General features: G+C 45.0%; 1 protein-coding gene across 2 annotated transcripts in view; it reads right to left on the reverse strand.

Annotated features, from left to right (window-relative positions):
• Positions 1-17,967, reverse strand: part of st3gal4 (ST3 beta-galactoside alpha-2,3-sialyltransferase 4) — a 39,002-nt gene that overhangs the window by 6,494 nt on the left and 14,541 nt on the right. The window lies entirely within an intron of this gene.

Consider the following 17,967-nt stretch of genomic DNA (forward strand, 5'->3'; position numbering starts at 1 on the left):
AAAATAAAAGACGAGTCACTTTGGGTATCGAGTAAAGCATAGGTGAGTATTTCTTTTTTAGGCTGTGAGGCAGCTGAGACGAAGACTGGTACTATGCTGGATGTGGCGGATGTTTTCCTTGTTAGTACGTGAGCCATGACTTTGTGTACTTCTTTATTTGCGCTTTCCACTGTGTTTGCACTTTGTCCTGAGACATTCTCAGTTTCCTTTTGCTTTGGTTCTTTTACCTTTTCTATGTGCAGACATGTTGGGTGGCGTCGGCTGCACTTACCACAGGAGTGGCGCGCTTTGCATTCTTTAGTTACGTGGCCCTTTCTTAGGCATCCGAAGCACAGGTGATTTTCACGAATGAATGCTGTCTTTTCGTCCATAGTCTTTGCTGCAAATGTAGAACATTTCACTATGCCGTGCGTGTCGTCTCTGCAAAACAAACAAGGTAACTTTTGTTTAGGAATGGCTACAGGAGTTGAGCTGTTTGACTTGGTTTGAGCGGTTGTGGTGAGTGCTTTGGCTCTCTTAATGGATCTCTCTTCTGAAGTCTTTTCGTTCATTAAGAATGGGGAGGCAATAGGATTGCATGCTACTCTAGCTTCCTTCTGCATGAACTTTGTGAAGTGAGCAAAGCTGGGATATTCTTGACTTTTGTCCATCTCATCCACAACAATACGACTCCATCTTTGTGTTATCCAATCGGGTAGTTTCTTGAGTAGCTTGTGATTTTCCTCGCAATCGTTAAGAATCTCTAGACCCTTGACTTGAGGAATAGCCTCAGCACAACTTTGTAGAAAATCTGCAAACTCTCTCAGTGCTAGAGGGTCATTGGCATTTATTTTGGGCCAATTCACAAGCTTACTTCTGAAGGCTCTTTGAACCATGAATGGACTGCCATACCTTTCCTGTAGTACATTCCAAATGCCTTCATATGCCTGCTCAGTATTACGGTAGAAGTATCCCTCCACAGCTTTCTTTGCTTCACCTGTAAGATAGCTCTTTAGATACAACATTTTCTCACATACAGGTAGCGGTTTGTTGCCTACTAATGCCATGAACGATACCTTCCAGTCCATAAACTTTAGGGGATCACCACTAAATGTTGCGGGCTCAGGTAAGGGAAGGCGGTTCAGTGTCAGAGAGCTTGCAAGGGTTTGGGCCAAGTTAAGCTCTTGTTCGGCTTGGCGTGTTTGAGATTGGAATGGTGGGGCGAGAGGATTCAGGGAGGGCTGAGCAGCAGTGGGGCTATTTGCAGAGCTAATTGAATGCTGAGATGGCGTTGCAATGATTTCAGACCCATCTTGGGCATCATAAACTCTTACTCGAGCAGCTGCCACCTTTACCTCACTGTCTGCCTTTAGTAGCTGTAGCTTCGATTTCTCCTCCTCTATCTTTGCCTGTATTTCAAGCTCCTCTTTTTTGAATATTGCTAGTGCCTGAGATTCCTTAATCTTCCAATCACACTCCATTTGAATAACTTTAGCTTCCTGTGCAAGTATTTCTTTAGCGACACTGGCCTGCTCTACTCTGGCAGCAAGTTCAGCTTCTGCATCTACACGATTATCCGAACTAGTAGATTTCTTTGATGTGGCAACAGAAAGGACTGTTTCAGTGTTAGTTTCTCCAAATACTGAGCCATACTCTCCCTTATTTAGTATCATCCTGACTCTTTCCTTTTCAAGATGATCGTTAAAGGCTTCCTCAATAGTATCTTGTCGTTTTTGAATAAGCTCACATATTTCCGTAGTAATCACATTGCACGTATCCATCCTTTTAACTATTTCTGGAGTTAAAGAGTGGTTACGACGGATGGGCTCGTAGTATAGTTGGACTACATTGTGCTTATCTCTAATGTCATGACTGGATTTATTGAGTCCTTCAAGGGAACAGAAACATTTTAGACCTGTTCTAATGTCTTTGGCAATTTCTTTCCAAGACTCGTAAGCTTTATTAAATGCCTTTTCGTGTTTCTTTGCCTCTTGCTCTTGCATCTCTTTAACTTTCTCAGTTACTTTACGGTCACGACTGCTGGATCTAACCATTGGCTTCTCTGTAGTTTTTGTCTCTTCAGTAGTTGACATTTTGTTATCTTGATGTGTATATTGCTTTTGGTTTAATGTCTGGATTTACCTTTCAACGAGTTTGTGCTTTAACTTTATGACTTTGGAACACAACGCTCAGCTCAGACATTTACACCTTTTCAAAACTGGGCAAAGCAATCATACATATGACAAAACGTTACAAGCTTGAATACTGCTGAAACACTACGAGGCTTACTACTCAGAAGGTGATTGTAAACAGATCCATACAGTTCAAGAGATTGCACTGACTCAATAATAACTTCAGGTAAGCTCACTTGTGATTAGCTATAGTCTTTGCTTAGCATTACACCAAGCTTTTCAATGTAAGCAAACCGAGAACTCAAATGGCGGCTGGCGATGATTTTGGCGGCAACCTTGACTGGCGTAGACCTTTGGCTGGCTTGCAGATCCGCTGGCCACACAAGGGATCCGACATGGCATGGACACCGGCTGGATGGATTTTCTCACTCTCTGCTTCGAGTTGTCGCTCATTAGCGATCGAGTTTTCACTGTAGCGGACCCCAGGAATGAATGAGACGGAGAGTTTCGAACGGGTGCAGTAGTTCTTTACTGTTGGTTGCATCAACATAACGCACCGTGAAAACTACAAAAATAAACACAGCAAATATGCTAATTAAACATGTGCTCACATGCACTTGACACACACAAATGAAATTAAATTGGAGTAAAATGTACAAAAATTATAAAATAATGTCCACCACAAACACGAACCTCGCTCCGCTTTCCTCAGGGCAGCTATCTTGCATTAAGTTGTCCAAACCAGACAGAAAAGTCCATCATTGCCGTCACCGCTGCAGTCCATGTAGCTCAAGACGCATGGGACGAAAAGTCTGTTGACTTCCGGGTAAGCGAAGAAGTAAAAACTAGGCGCGAGCGCCCTCTAGTGGACAACTAACATACATTTACACCCCACACGCAAATAGTTGACAGCTAAGGTCACTGTGTGAGAGGGTGCAACGTTTGCTGTTTTTATTTTTAAAGATTTGTTTGTTTTTACTTGCATGTTTTTAATATATTTATGTTTTTAATGTTTTAATGTCTGCATGTTTTGCACGTGTAACCAAGGACAAATTGTACTTTTATTTTTGTAAGTGAAGTTCACCAAATCCTTCATTTTACTTGTTGTTTAACAAGTATTTCATGTTTAGAGGAAAGTTCTAGCCATATTTCATTTGTTATTACCATGTCAGAAGTGTTGCTCATTTATGCCTGTACTGTCACTTTAAGAGAAAACCCGCACAACGTGCTTTCTGAGCTACGCAGCAGCGCCTCCCTCAGTCTGCGCTATGCTTTCTGAGAGGTGGGTATGTATTCGATAATTGGACACTCCAAAGTAGCATTATTCAAGGTTAAAATATATGAATGTACATTATTAAGAGTTAACATGTAGGAAGTAGGCCCATGTATAAAACGTTTTTGTCTTTTTAGCAAGCTAATGTAAAATGTGCTAGAGCTAAAAGCATCATCTATGTGTTCACTTGCTAACAGGGGACCATAGACTGTAGAAAATAATGGACGTCTTATGCTCACTCCTCCCCGTTTACCAGAATGACCACGGCCGTGGGGCAATTCATGGCGGATTTACAGGCTCCCCCTCCCCAGCTCTGACGAAGCATGTTCCTAAAAAGGACATACGGGCGGGATTTTCACCGTAGACTCGGCCCTTGCGTGACGTGTAGCTCGCGCTGCTCCAATGCTAACAGTCCGAGCCTCGTTAAATACGAGATTTCAAAAAATCATATTACGAAAACCAGCCTGGTTTCATATATTGTTATTAACCCAGCGTTATCTCAGGAGGAAGATCTAGCCTAGTCTAGCGTTGAAACAATTGAAACCAGGCTTTAAAGTAGTTTTTAACGTGTCTAAAGTCCAATGCTTTTCAATGGGGGCCTAGCGGCGATATGGAGGTACTGCAGCAACGGCGGAGCAATGGCGGCCCCCACGTTTGTGGTCAAAAAGCAGGGCAGCCAGCGGCCATTGCAGGGGACTGGTGAGCTGTGTGCATGGGAGAGACTACAGTACATTTCATGTACATTTTATTTTATTTTGTGCAGGTATGTGCAACACTTCATCATTCATGGTTAAGATATTATAAATTACACTGGGCATTTTGAAAATGCAATTCATGTTTTTATTCACACGTTAAAAATGTATTTTGTCAAAAAAGTATGTGCACAATATCAGCTGCACGGAGTCTGCGCTATGCTTTCTGAGAGGGGACTGGTGAGCTGTGTGCATGGGAGAGACTACAGTACATTTCATGTACATTTTATTTTATTTTGTGCAGAAGCCAGTAAAAGTGCTCCCGGTGATCGACTCGTCTCCTGGTCCTTCCTTCTCCGCGCAGTACTCCAATCGAACACAACGCAGAGACCACAAAGGGTTAACGGATGTGCCCCAAGTCCATAAGACTATGTTGAACTGATCCACACCCGTTACAATGGTGCCGTGACCTTTCAAGGACTGATTCAAGGTTCGACGTCAGCTCGGACGCCGTGGGAAGCTGCTTTCATTTTTGTTTTGGTATTATTGAGGTATTCCTGAAGTGGACAGTGCCTGGTATTTTCCTTTACATGGACTGAGTTTTGGTAGCGCTCATTGATTTTATTTGGCATACTTTCTGCGATACTGTGTTTTGTTTTACGAATGTGCACAAGTTTGAGACATGGCAGAAGGTAGAACTTACACCGTTGAGCGTGAAGATGGTGGTGCGGACAGTGTCCCTTTTGATTTCCAGTTTGGTGTGGGTAGGGGGTTTCGTGTTCAGACCCCAGATGCCAGAGCGCCGGGAAATAGTGATGCTGTGTTTGCTAGTCCTCAACTTTGCTCTACACGTGTTAACCGTGAACAGCCTGGTCGTGTTGAACAGAGCCCTGATTTAAGTTTGCTAATAGCGCAGTTGGCCGATAAGATAGGTGAATCTATCACTGCCAAGCTGCAGTCTGACAAGAGCACTAGGGCTATGATCAGTGACACTACCTCTACTCTTCAGACTCCGGACTTGACTCAGCCTAGCATCAGTTATATTATGCGTTCTGATGTTAAGGAACCGCCCATCTTTAGAGGCGATAACTCTGACAGGTTCTCTGTCCATGAATGGGAGAACCTTATGACTCTGTACTTGAAAAAGCGTGCTGTTCCCTTACAAGAACAATCGCAGGAGATATTAGCGAAGCTCATGGGCAAAGCAGGTGACGTACTCAGGATTAAGTTGCGTAATGACAGATCTATTGACCATGCCGCTAATCCACAAGTGATTTTTGACATACTGAAACAACATTTTAGTGACCTACTCGAGCATGCCCCTCGCTGACTTTTACAACACGCTGCCAATGCCAAGTGAAGGTGCTATGGAGTATTGGATAAGACTCAATAAGACTGTGGATGTGGCAAATGAATGCTTGAGGAGGCAGGGTCGCAAAATTGATGATCCGGCTCATGAAGTCAGTATGATGTTTGTCAAACACTGCCCTGATCAATCTCTTTCTCATGTTTTCAAGTTCAAATCAGCCGACAAATGGACTGCCAGTGAGATTCAGGAGAGGCTGGATGAGAACCTTCAGGAAAAGAAATCTCGTGCTGCCTCTGCAAGACCGCAAAAAAACACCTCTTCTGTCTACAAAGCCCAGTCCCAGTGTGTGCCTAAGGTTGAGAGTGCTCTCGATGCTGGTGAGATTCAGCCTCAAATGCAGTCGTCCCCCTCTGCAGCACCTTCTCCTGGTTCTGGTGTTGATGCAGACTGCATGAGGAGCCTGGTCAGTGTGTTAGACCGTTTGATTACACAACACACTCAGGTCCCAACCAAAGTGAACACTCACTCTACTGCAAACCAACCCACTCTGAGAGCATGTAGAGTTTTTGACAGCAATGATCATTCCACACTGTCCCATTGTAAAAGAGAGAACAGGTGCCTCAAATGTCTGTCTCCTGGTCATTGGAAAAAAGACTGTACAGTCCGTGGTAATCAGCATCGCAATAAGCCCTCCGCCTCCTCTAGTCAGCAAAATGAGCCGTTAAACTAGAGAACCTGCATCTGGCGAGGGGCGGTGTGGGTAATATGGACAATACCCTCTCTCAAAATGACCTGGCTGAAATTTACAGTAATGCTTGTGCTACAGCACCACATGGGACTCGGATAGTTGTTCAGTGTACTCAGAAAGTCCAGCCTTTTGGTGAGCTGTTTTACACTCCTGTCAAGATAAATAACAGAGTTACTCTCAGTGGCATGATGGACTCTGGCTCGATGGCGTGTAGCATAAGTGAAGGTGCTGTTGAGAAGTTGCGCACTGCCGGTGTTCTGCCTGAGAAGCAACAGCCTGCTGAAAAAGTAGTGTTAATTGGCTGTGGTGGTCTTCAAACAAAACCTGAGGGCTTTTATGATTTGGAAATGGATCTGTATGGCATACAAGTTATTGTGTCCACGTTGCTTGTGCCTGGCCAGCACGATGATCTCATTTTGGGCTCAAATGTCATTAAGCACATCATCCACGCCATGAAAGGGGTTGAAGATTACTGGAATATTGCATCTAAACAAACTCCCCAGTTAGACCCTGAGATTGATCGTTTTCTGTCAATGTTCACCAATGTTGAGCTCTGGAAGGGTAGTGCTGTTCCTGACAAGATAGGCACGGTTAAACTTACCCAAGCAGTCACTTTGCTCCCAAAACACGAACACTTAGTCTGGGGTAGACTGCCGGCAAACGTACCTATGTCACCTGGCAGTACCGTTATTGTAGAGCCAACCTCCTCAAAGGCCATGCCACGTAGTGTTTTACTGGGTCGCCTAGTTACACCGTTATGGGGTGATAGGTGGGTGCCAATGACAGTCGTTAATCCCACTGACAAGCCTATCACACTAAAGAGAAACTGCAAATTGGCCGATGTTTCACCTTGTTTGGCAATTGAGGATTTAAATCTTTTCCAGGGCCTTCATGTAGCCGCAAGTGACCAGAAAAGTGACTCTGAGCAGAACAGTAGAACATCTCACATGCCTTGTGACCTGAACAGCATAGTCAAAGCCATGTCCGATTTAGGCCTTGGGGATGTTGATATTGACTCGTGCCATGTTACAGACGAATGTAAGCTAAAGCTCGCTCAGATGTTGATTGAGTATCAGGACATTTTCTCTAGACATTCGCTGGACTGTGGAGAGGTCAGAGGCTACACACACCACATCCGTCTCACTGATGATCGTCCTTTTGCCTACCATACAGGAGAGTCCCACCGGCACACTATCAAAAGTTGCGGCAAGTGCTCAGTGATATGGAGGAAAGAGGGATAATCAGGAAGTCCACGAGTGAGTACGCTTCACCATTAGTCATGGTGTGGAAAAAGGATGGTGGACTGAGGATTTGCACTGATTTTAGGTGGTTAAATGCCCGCACCTTAAAAGACGCCCACCCTCTCCCTCATCAGGCCGACTGTTTGGCTGCTCTCGGTGGCAACTGCTTGTTCAGCACAATGGACTTGACCTCAGGCTTCTTCAATGTCCCATTGCAGGAAGAGGACAAGAAATACACCGCCTTCACGACTCCTCTGGGGCTGCATGAATACAACCGCATGCCTCAGGGACTATGTAACAGTCCCGCGTCATTTATGAGGATGATGATTGGAATATTTGGGGATATGAACTTTTCAAAACTTCTATGTTACCTCGACGATCTCCTCGTTTTTGCACCTTCAGAGGAGGAGGCGCTATCAAGACTCCAAACTGTGTTCCAGAGACTCAGGGAATACAATCTGAAACTGGCTCCCAAAAAGTGCCACTTCTTGAGAGAGAGAGTGGGGTTCCTTGGCCACGTCATTGATGGTTCAGGTGTGGCTGTGGACCCTTCAAAAGTCGAGGTTATTACTAAAATGACAGTCACTGATCTCATGGAGAACGATAACAGCACGCCTTCAGTCCGACGCATCAAATCATTCCTTGGTATGGTGTTCTATTACCAACATTTTATTCCCAACTGCTCTTCCGTCGCAAAGCCCCTGTTTGCACTAACAGCTGGTCAAAAGAGAAAGGGCAAGTCAGCGAAGACCAAGAAATCACAGGGCGCCTTTCGTAAACTCGTCCCTGCAGATTGGACTGATCAGTGCAGTAAGGCCTTTGAGCAGTTGAAATCTATGCTTTTGGAATGTGTAGTTCTTGCCCATCCGAACTTTGATGAGCCGTTCGTCTTGTCAACTGATGCGTCACTAGACGGCCTTGGTGCTGTGCTTTCTCAAGTGCCCAAAGGTGAGACTAAAGCCAGACCTGTTGCTTTCGCGAGCAAAACTCTAAGTGCAGCACAGCGGCGGTACCCTGCCCACAGACTGGAACTGTTGGCTCTAAAGTGGAGTATCTGTGATAAATTTAGCCACTGGCTGAAGGGGCGGTGTTTCACTGTATGGACGGATAACAATCCCCTGACGTATCTCCTAACAAAACCAAAACTCGATGCTTGTGAGGTGCGTTGGGTGGCGAAGCTCTCGTCATACTCCTTTAGTCTGAAACATTTGCCAGGGAAGAGTAATGTGGTAGCAGATGCACTTAGCCGTGTCCCCTTTGCAAGACTTTTATCAGAACCCTACTCCGTGCTAGTCCGAGAAGCAGATGAGATTTGTGAGCAGTCTGTGCAGGATGTTTTCAGAGTCAGCAGTCAGGTCCAAGCCCTTAACTCATCAGCCCTAGACTGTAACAAACTTATGTGCAGTTCAGTTGAGGTTAAAGCGCTCTGTCAATCACATTGTGAGTGGGATTGTGCATCTGAGACTAGGGCAGTCAGTTTGGTCCAACATGTCCAACAGTTATCTATTGCTCAGGACTCTCCCCCAGTTTTAGCCGCCTCAGTCCTTCAGTCAGGCCAGCAACAGGACGATGTAATTTCCAAAGTCTTGCCGTTCGTGGCAGCTAAAAAACGTCCGTCTAGACGAGAAAGGTTTGGTGCCAGTCCTCAGGTGCTTAGATTGTTAAAGCAATGGGACAGGTTAGTCGTCCATGATGGTACAGGGTGGCGCGTGATCCGATGTCCAAACAGAAACGTTTGCAGTATGTTTTGCCACGCAATCTGAAAGACAAAGCACTGTCTGGCCTCCATGACATGGCTGGTCACCAGGGCCAGGACCGCACCCTTTCCCTAGCAAGGCAACGTTTTTACTGGCCCGACATGGAGAAAGATGTGCGGGAGTATGTCAGATGTTGCCCAAGGTGTGTGTTGGGAAAATCCCCAGAACCGTCAGCTCGACCCCCACTTGAGAGTATCAAAAGCTCTGCCCCAATGCAGCTAGTTTGTATAGATTTTTGGTCAGCAGAAGACAGCAAGCAGAGATCAGTCGATGTTCTAGTGGTTACTGACCATTTCACCAAGCTAGCCCATGCTTTCCCATGTGCCAACCAAACAGCTAAACAGGTCGCTAGAAAACTCTGGGATAATGTATTTTGCGTCTATGGCTTTCCCTTGAGAATTCATTCGGACCAGGGCTCCAATTTTGAAAGTAATTTGATAGCAGAGCTTCTCAGACTGGCAGGTGTCGCTAAGTCCCACACTACTGCGTACCATCCTATGGGGAATGGAGGCACAGAGCGCTTCAATCGCACCTTAGGAAACATGCTGCGAATGCTTCCCCTGAAAGACAAGCAACAGTGGCCACAACAGATTCAATCCCTTACGTTCGCTTATAACGCTACTGTCCATGAAACAACTGGCTACGCACCATTTTTCCTGATGTTCGGACGTGTCCCGAGATTGCCAGTCGACATAATGTTCAGACAGGTTTTGAGCGACCCCACTGTTGCGGACTATGACTCGTATGCTACTGCCCTGCTTTCCTCTCTCAAATGTGCCATGGAAATTGCCCAAAAACATGCCTCCTCTGAACAGCATCACCAAACCAAACAGTACAACAAACGTGCTAAAGGAAACTCCTTGTCAGTGGGAGACCGTGTTTTGGTAGCGAACAAAGGAGAACGAGGAAAGAGGAAACTTGCCGATAAGTGGGAGGACAAAGTTTACACTGTTGTTGATGCGAACCCCAACATTCATGTTTACAAAATCAGTGATGTGGATGGACGCACGAAAGTTGTACACCGGAATCTCTTACTCGACGTCAACTTCCTGCCTCTCCCCGACGTTCACACGGAGGCAGATATGGACTATTCCCTGCTCAGTGATGATATGGACAGTTCGACCGATGCCTCTGTCATATTCGTGCCCAGTGAGACTGAGAACGTGCAAATCTCACCTGACGTGAGTGTTGACCAAGTTACCCAAAGCCCCCTGACTGTTACTGACACAGTTTTACCTGACCATGACTCTGTGACAGATCCACGTTCACTTACTCCAGTTACCAATGACTCTGACTCAGGCATAGGGGTTGACAACCAAATGAGAACCCGCGCTGGGAGATTGGTGAAATCAGTGAACAGATTGATTGAGTCTATGGTGCAAGTACCTTTGTTCAGAGGTCCTAAGTCTTCTTAGGTGATTTTGTTTTTTTCTCACATTGTCCTTTGGCTATATTTTTTTTCAATGTCTGTGGAATGTGACTATGGGTCCAAGCGCTGTGTGGCGTACAAGGCGTCGCATTTGCCTATGAGAATATTGAGACTTGATCACCCTCTTTATTTTCTGAGCATTGAGCAGAGGTAACTTCTAAGTTGGTCTATGGGCTAGGTCCATTAGGTTGCTTGTGACAGACTGTTTCAAGATGGACATATCCTCCTTTCAATCCTGTAAGGCCTGCGTTCAGGATGTTGGTGAAGTTCAGGAGGGGTGAATGTAACCAAGGACAAATTGTACTTTTATTTTTCTAAGTGAAGTTCACCAAATCCTTCATTTTACTTGTTGTTTAACAAGTATTTCATGTTTAGAGGAAAGTTCTAGCCATATTTCATTTGTTATTACCATGTCAGAAGTGTTGCTCATTTATGCCTGTACTGTCACTTTAAGAGAAAACCCGCACAACGTGCTTTCTGAGCTACGCAGCAGCGCCTCCCTCAGTCTGCGCTATGCTTTCTGAGAGGTGGGTATTGATTTGTGCTCGTGAAATTTAACAATGTGTATTCGATAATTGGACACTCCAAAGTAGCATTATTCAAGGTTAAAATATATGAATGTACATTATTAAGAGTTAACATGTAGGAAGTAGGCCCATGTATAAAACGTTTTTGTCTTTTTAGCAAGCTAATGTAAAATGTGCTAGAGCTAAAAGCATCATCTATGTCAGGGGTGGCCAACCCGCGGCTCTCGAGCCGCATGCGGCTCTTGGCCAATCAGAGTGCGGCTCTTTGCATTGGAGATGTTTAATACAATGCGGCTCTTTGCAAAATAATTGGTAAATATTTCCCATAAACTGTAAGTCTTTGACCAAAAATCCAACCATCGTCCTACAGACCCTGTTTCCATCTCTACATGAATGAGAGTCCGTATCTCTCTCCTTTTCGAGGCGGTGTGTAAAAGGAGCCCGTGCGGCAGCCTCAGTCAAAGCGGGATGTAGGTTGAACAACAGGCAGGCAGATCGTGGCACTAGGATTAGCTTCTGTGCTTTTCAGATTTCTGATCAGCTACTCTTTATTTGATGTAATTTGGCCACATATTCACAGAAAAAGATTAAAATTAGGAAATGGAAAAAAGCGGAGCTCTTTTGAAGCGTATGATGCGAAGCTCGACATCGTAACGCGGAAATACGCAAAGTCATGACTTTTCTTTCACACGTGCTATAACTGTAACAGATGCAACTTAAAACAGACTCTCAGACGTCCAGAGGCTCCTGGTTAAAGTTCATGAACTTTATGCAGCCTAGAGTGCGTTCTCTGCACAGTCCAGTCAGGACAAAGCTGCAGGCACTGAGCGCACAGGCCAGGGGCGAATCAGAAAAGGGGGCTCAGTGGGCAAGGCCCCACATACAAACACACCCCAGCATTAAAAAAAAATAAAAAATAATAATAATCTAATTCTGTCTCAGTCAGAGCTGAAAGCACAAAATGTCATTTAATATACATGTATTTCAATCTTGTTGAGGAGTAAAACCATTCAATCTAACACAATTATTAAAAAAAAGAAAGAAAAAGGCATAAAGTTATAGTTTATTGTGATTAAATAAAACGGTCACATTCTATTTAATCACAATAAACGACCGCCCCGGAATCTCGCTAATGGTCGGTGCCTTTGTGGCTCTTCACAGGATCAAGGTTGAAAATTTCGGCTCTTGGTCTCTGACTGGTTGGCCACCCCTGATCTATGTGTTCACTTGCTAACAGGGGACAGGTGAGCTGTGTGCATGGGAGAGACTACAGTACATTTCATGTACATTTTATTTTATTTTGTGCAGGTATGTGCAACACTTCATCATTCATGGTTAAGATATTATAAATTACACTGGGCATTTTGAAAATGCAATTCATGTTTTTATTCACACGTTAAAAATGTATTTTGTCAAAAAAGTATGTGCACAATATCAGCTGCACGGAGTCTGCGCTATGCTTTCTGAGAGGGGACTGGTGAGCTGTGTGCATGGGAGAGACTACAGTACATTTCATGTACATTTTATTTTATTTTGTGCAGAAGCCAGTAAAAGTGCTCCAGGTGATCGACTCGTCTCCTGGTCCTTCCTTCTCCGCGCAGTACTCCAATCGAACACAACGCAGAGACCACAAAGGGTTAACGGATGTGCCCCAAGTCCATAAGACTATGTTGAACTGATCCCCACCCGTTACACACGCCTCATACTGTATGCCCGAGACCCAATCAAGCCACACCCAATCCGGAGCGTGCGGCAATCAAGGCACCTGTGGCCAGGGAGGCGTGGAGGACTTAAAAGGGGAGCACACGGAGCAGGAAGGGGGAAGCCACGTGGCCGCATGGCCCGTTGCTGCTACCGCCGCAGTCACGGCGGGGAAGAGAGACGTATTCGAGGGGCCGCAGCAGCCACACCAGGAGTTCGGGACGGACGGACGGACGGCGCAATCGAGGGAAATGCGGGGCTGTGTGACGCGGTCGAGGCTGGACGAGCAGGCGGCTGGCAACGGGGGGCAGGCAGGAGCACAGCAGAGGAGGAGGCGCAAGAAACGACCCGGGAAAGAGCACCACGACGCGAAACACCAGCAGCGGCGGAGTGAGGAGCTCCGCCTGAGCGGTGGGTACTATGTACTTGGATTAGGCTAGTGGTGCTCCTAAAGTTGGCCTATGGCGACGGGGTCTTGGGGCGCGTGTACTCTGCTGTGCTCTGTCTATCTGCCCAGGTACCCGGAGGCGGACGCCTCCCGCAATGGTGAGCGGTTGAGGCGCACTGGAGGACGACCCGCTGCGCTACTGAAGGCCGGAGACTCACCGTGGAGGACCTGCTGGCGCGCCCTCGTGTCGGAACGTATGGATGCGCACAGGAGATGGCTCGTGTCCGTCCTGGATTTTACTTATCTTTTAGTTTATCTGTTTTTATAGGCCTTTTAGTAAATAAATGTCATTTTACACCCTTTTTTTTATAGTCTTCCTTATTGGTTACACCCCATACAGCTCCCACGTCAACTTTGTTAGTTTCGCCATAAACTGTGCCTTTCATCATTGTCATATCCAAACCCTCCATAAAACTCACTTCCACCTGTGACATTTTTGGCGTTGTCTGGCAGGACTTGAGAGCTGGTGTAACCAAATAAGTTTTAGGTTATTTTAACTAACTGGACTGAACTCTGGCCGTTGTGAGTAATTTGCGTAATGGAACACTGTGCTCTCCCTGGAACTGGTGCCCTGTATAGATTGTGGAACTTGTTGGGCTTTTAGATGGACTTTTTGCAGGGACTGCAAACGGCAAAGCATGGGGGGATGTGAGAGGGTGCAACGTTTGCTGTTTTTTATTTTTAAAGATTTGTTTGTTTTTACTTGCATGTTTTTAATACATTTATGTTTTTAATGTTTTAATGTCTGCATGTTTTGCACGCCTCATACTGTATGCCCGAGACCCAATCAAGCCACACCCAATCCGGAGCGTGCGGCAATCAAGGCACCTGTGGCCAGGGAGGCGTGGAGGACTTAAAAGGGGAGCACACGGAGCAGGAAGGGGGAAGCCACGTGGCCGCATGGCCCGTTGCGGCCACCGCCGCAGTCACGGCGGGGAAGAGAGACTTATTCCAGGGGCCGCAGCAGCCACACCAGGAGTTCGGGACGGACGGACGGCGCAATCGAGGGAAATGCGGGGCTGTGTGACGCGGTCAAGGCTGGACGATCAGGCGGCTGGCAACGGGGGGCAGGCAGGAGCACAGCAGAGGAGGAGGCGCAAGGAACGACCCGGGAAAGAGCACCACGACGCGAAACACCAGCAGCGGCGGAGTGAGGAGCTCCGCCTGCGCGGTGGGTACTATGTACTTGGATTAGGCTAGTGGTGCTCCTAAAGTTAGCCTATGGCGACGGGGTCTTGGGGCGCGTGTACTCTGCTGTGCTCTGTCTATCTGCCCAGGTACCCGGAGGTGGACGCCTCCCGCAATGGTGAGCGGTTGAGGCGCACCGGAGGACGACCCGCTGCGCTACTGAAGGCCAGAGACTCACCGTGGAGGACCTGCTGGCGCGCCCTCGTGTCGGAACGAGGAGGATTTCTCAGGAACTGAGGCACGTCGAATTAAACTGTTTTCACCTACAGAGATCTTAGATTCTCGTCTTTAAAACGAGCCATACCATGTGTCAATAGGTATAACATAGAATATGCTGTGGTGCTACAAATATCATGAAAAATGGTCTGGATTGTTGGCACTCGACAGCTAAATCCCCAAAACAGCGCGGCACTCAATGTGTAAACAAGAGAAAAAATATCATTCCAAATAAAATGTTAACCATCTGTTTTTATATAGAGAATTCTGTTTTAGTAAATAAATGTAATTTTACACCCTTTTTATAGTCTTCCTTATTGGTTACACCCCATACAGCTCCCACATCAACTTTTATTTTCGCCATAAACTGTGCCTTTCATCATTGTCATATCCAAACCCCTCCATAAAACTCACTTCCTCCTGTGACAACTGGTCAGTTATCTTTTATTTGATCTCTCCTGCTCAAAGCTGTCAATGATTACCTTTTATCTGGTGCTCAGTTACTTCTTACATCCCAAAAAGAATGGAAAAAAAATCAGACTTTTTACTTATTTCAGTTGTTTTGCTGTAATAGAAACTGAAGCAGCAACTTGATGTCAAGGAATCCAGTCATTGTCCAGGGCTGGGAAGCTGCTGTATTTCTTTAAGTTTGCATGGCTGCTACTTGACCGAAAGACAATGGCATGAGAAAATGCAAACATCTGTAATAGCATAATAGTACCATGACCTATAGATAAATTATATTTCTATTTATCTAATTTTCTATTATCTAATTAATTAATAGATCCCATCCAAGCAGAGTTTGCAAGTTTCCCACAAACCTAGATGGTCCTCAACCCCTCATAAGTGTTTAGATTTAGTAAAAGTATATGCGTAAAAGTATGTGTACTTCTCGGATTAAATTAAAAGTTGGAAAAACTTGATTTATTTGAACTGTTATTGATTTCCAGTTCAAGAAAGTGGTCAATATAAAATGCCTAACTGTTGCATACTGTGCTGCAAATTTGTAAAATTTCACTGAATCTTGTGACCACCAAAACTCAGTTTAACCATTTGTGCCCCACCCCAAAACCACAATACACATGACCACATAACTAAACACATAGAGTACAAGTTTCCTGTCAAAGAAAGTCTTACATTTAACTACATGGACACTATACTCTGCATTAGTAGAGAAACTTATTCGTACTGGAATACAAAAAAAAAAATGGGGGTGAATATAATTGGGAGGAGGAGGGGCATGGGGATGTCTAATAGCAATTTGTGTACTTTTATTGCATTTGTGATTATATCTGCAACATGTTTATTACATTCATTCAGTTCACAATGCAAATTTAAATATGTCCACTACTAGTATTAACATCTAAGAGAAGACTGAAACATGTACAGCTAAACAAATACAAGGCTCAAATGCATTTCTGAAGATGTTTTAGAGATCTAAACTATAAAGGTAACTGCTTTAAAAAAGACCCAGCTGAGAAAGTTTGCGAAGTACCTAAATAATTGCATCCTTTGCGATTTGATAGCTCCAGCCAATGAACTTGCTATTTAGTCGAAACAGCACCGTAAACTACCGGAACAATCAAAAAGCCGACACATGCACAGCCCACGTTTTGTGTGTAGTTGCTTTATGCTGTTGCTAACACACGAACGCTCTGCAGTGGTCTGGTGCATAGTTTGGACTCAGGCCCATGGAGCCTTGGTGAGAGGGAATGATGAAGAGAAGGGGAGGGGGGCAGGGGGGTACATGCTGTCACCAGTTTTAGCCAGACCCACAATAGCTCCATGTTTAGATAGGACAGTTAATGCAATAGAACAGCGCGTGTCCAGTACAGCTAATGCACAAAGAGAGAGACTAGTTGTTATATTTGCGCGCGTATGTTTATAGTCCATCTACTGTTCCTCATGTTAGTTCTTGACAATCTGCTAGGCCCATTAGTGCACAGGGAGGCATCGACAGAGAGGAAGTATACAGTAGATCTGATTCATGGCTTGACAGTTAACGAAAAAATAGTGATAAAACTTCTAAAAAAAAAAAAGAGCATAAACAATTTTAGTACAGTATGTAGTTCTTCTTTCCTTTCTACTTTTGGCTTTCTGAAAAAGGCACAGCAAGTATCTGAGTTTGTGCATTGCCAACCCTGGATGAGGAGAGTTCAAAGGGTTTTAAATGTAGTGAAACCTATACAAAGCAAGTATGCAATGCACACAAGGAGGACATACTGTCACAAAAAAAGAGAAGGGGCCAAGCCACATAAGAAGCTGAGCTCATCTTTTTTTTAAACTTATGGATACAGTCTGTGCAGATGGTGCAGAACTCCCATAGGGCCAGCCCGCTGGTCACCCCTAGGATCACGGCCTTCCTCAATGCTCATGATCAGGCTGTTCTCTGTGTACTCTAGCCCAAAGGGGTAACACCCTGACAGTGTTGGACAAAATATCTCAGGAAAAAAAGAGTAAGTTAGATCCAAAACAAAAGTTGGCAGGAGACCAAAATGATCTCAAACACGAAACAACTTGGCAGAAGAGAAGGAGAGGCCCACGATAGAAGCGAGAGTTTAGAACAAAGCTCTCACGTTTTCAGCCAAAACAAGTCAGAGCAATTTATAACACACAACAGATAAAAATACTGTGTAAGTGCACATTTTCCATTCAAAAAGTGATTGATGTCAGTCACAGCAACTGTTGTAAATGTAAAGCAATAAACAGGACTTAATGTACCTTTTTCTATTTTGACATCAGACTGAAATCCTATAATGAGATGCCTGTCGAATGCAACAAGTTACTACAGGCAATGACGTCTACCCTCCACAATGGCACACTCCTGGGCCGAATGCCACGTCACCATTTTATTGACCCATTCGGTCACTATCCTTTTGAGATAAGCTGAATAGCAAATGGTGTCCCAAAGTGGGTGTAGGGACTGCTGGAGTCTGCAAGATTAAGTCAAGATATAATCATTTTCAAAACTTAGGAATTCATTTTTATATAGTCTGTCATTTACATAAATTAAATCAAATAACTATATAAACAGCTAAAATAAATAATAAGCCAGATTCTAAATGGTGGAGAAGGTCCTAGAAGGTCCCAGGTTCTCCCTGTGTCTGCGTAGGTTTTCTCCGGGTACTTGGAGCAAACTACCACGAAAAACATGTACAATAGTTCAGGATGAGTGAGAGTGTGTTTGAGAGCGCGAGTGGGGGACAACAGATGGAAATTAGCCCATGGCCACAATCTGGTGTGGTGTGTTTACATGCTTGAATCTCATGTGTGTTCCTTAACACACACTGTCCCGACAGTGACCTTTGACCTTTGAAATAAATCATC

The sequence above is a fragment of the Gobius niger genome (genome assembly GCF_951799975.1).
Source record: "Gobius niger genome assembly, chromosome: 1".
Lineage (NCBI taxonomy): Eukaryota > Metazoa > Chordata > Actinopteri > Gobiiformes > Gobiidae > Gobius > Gobius niger.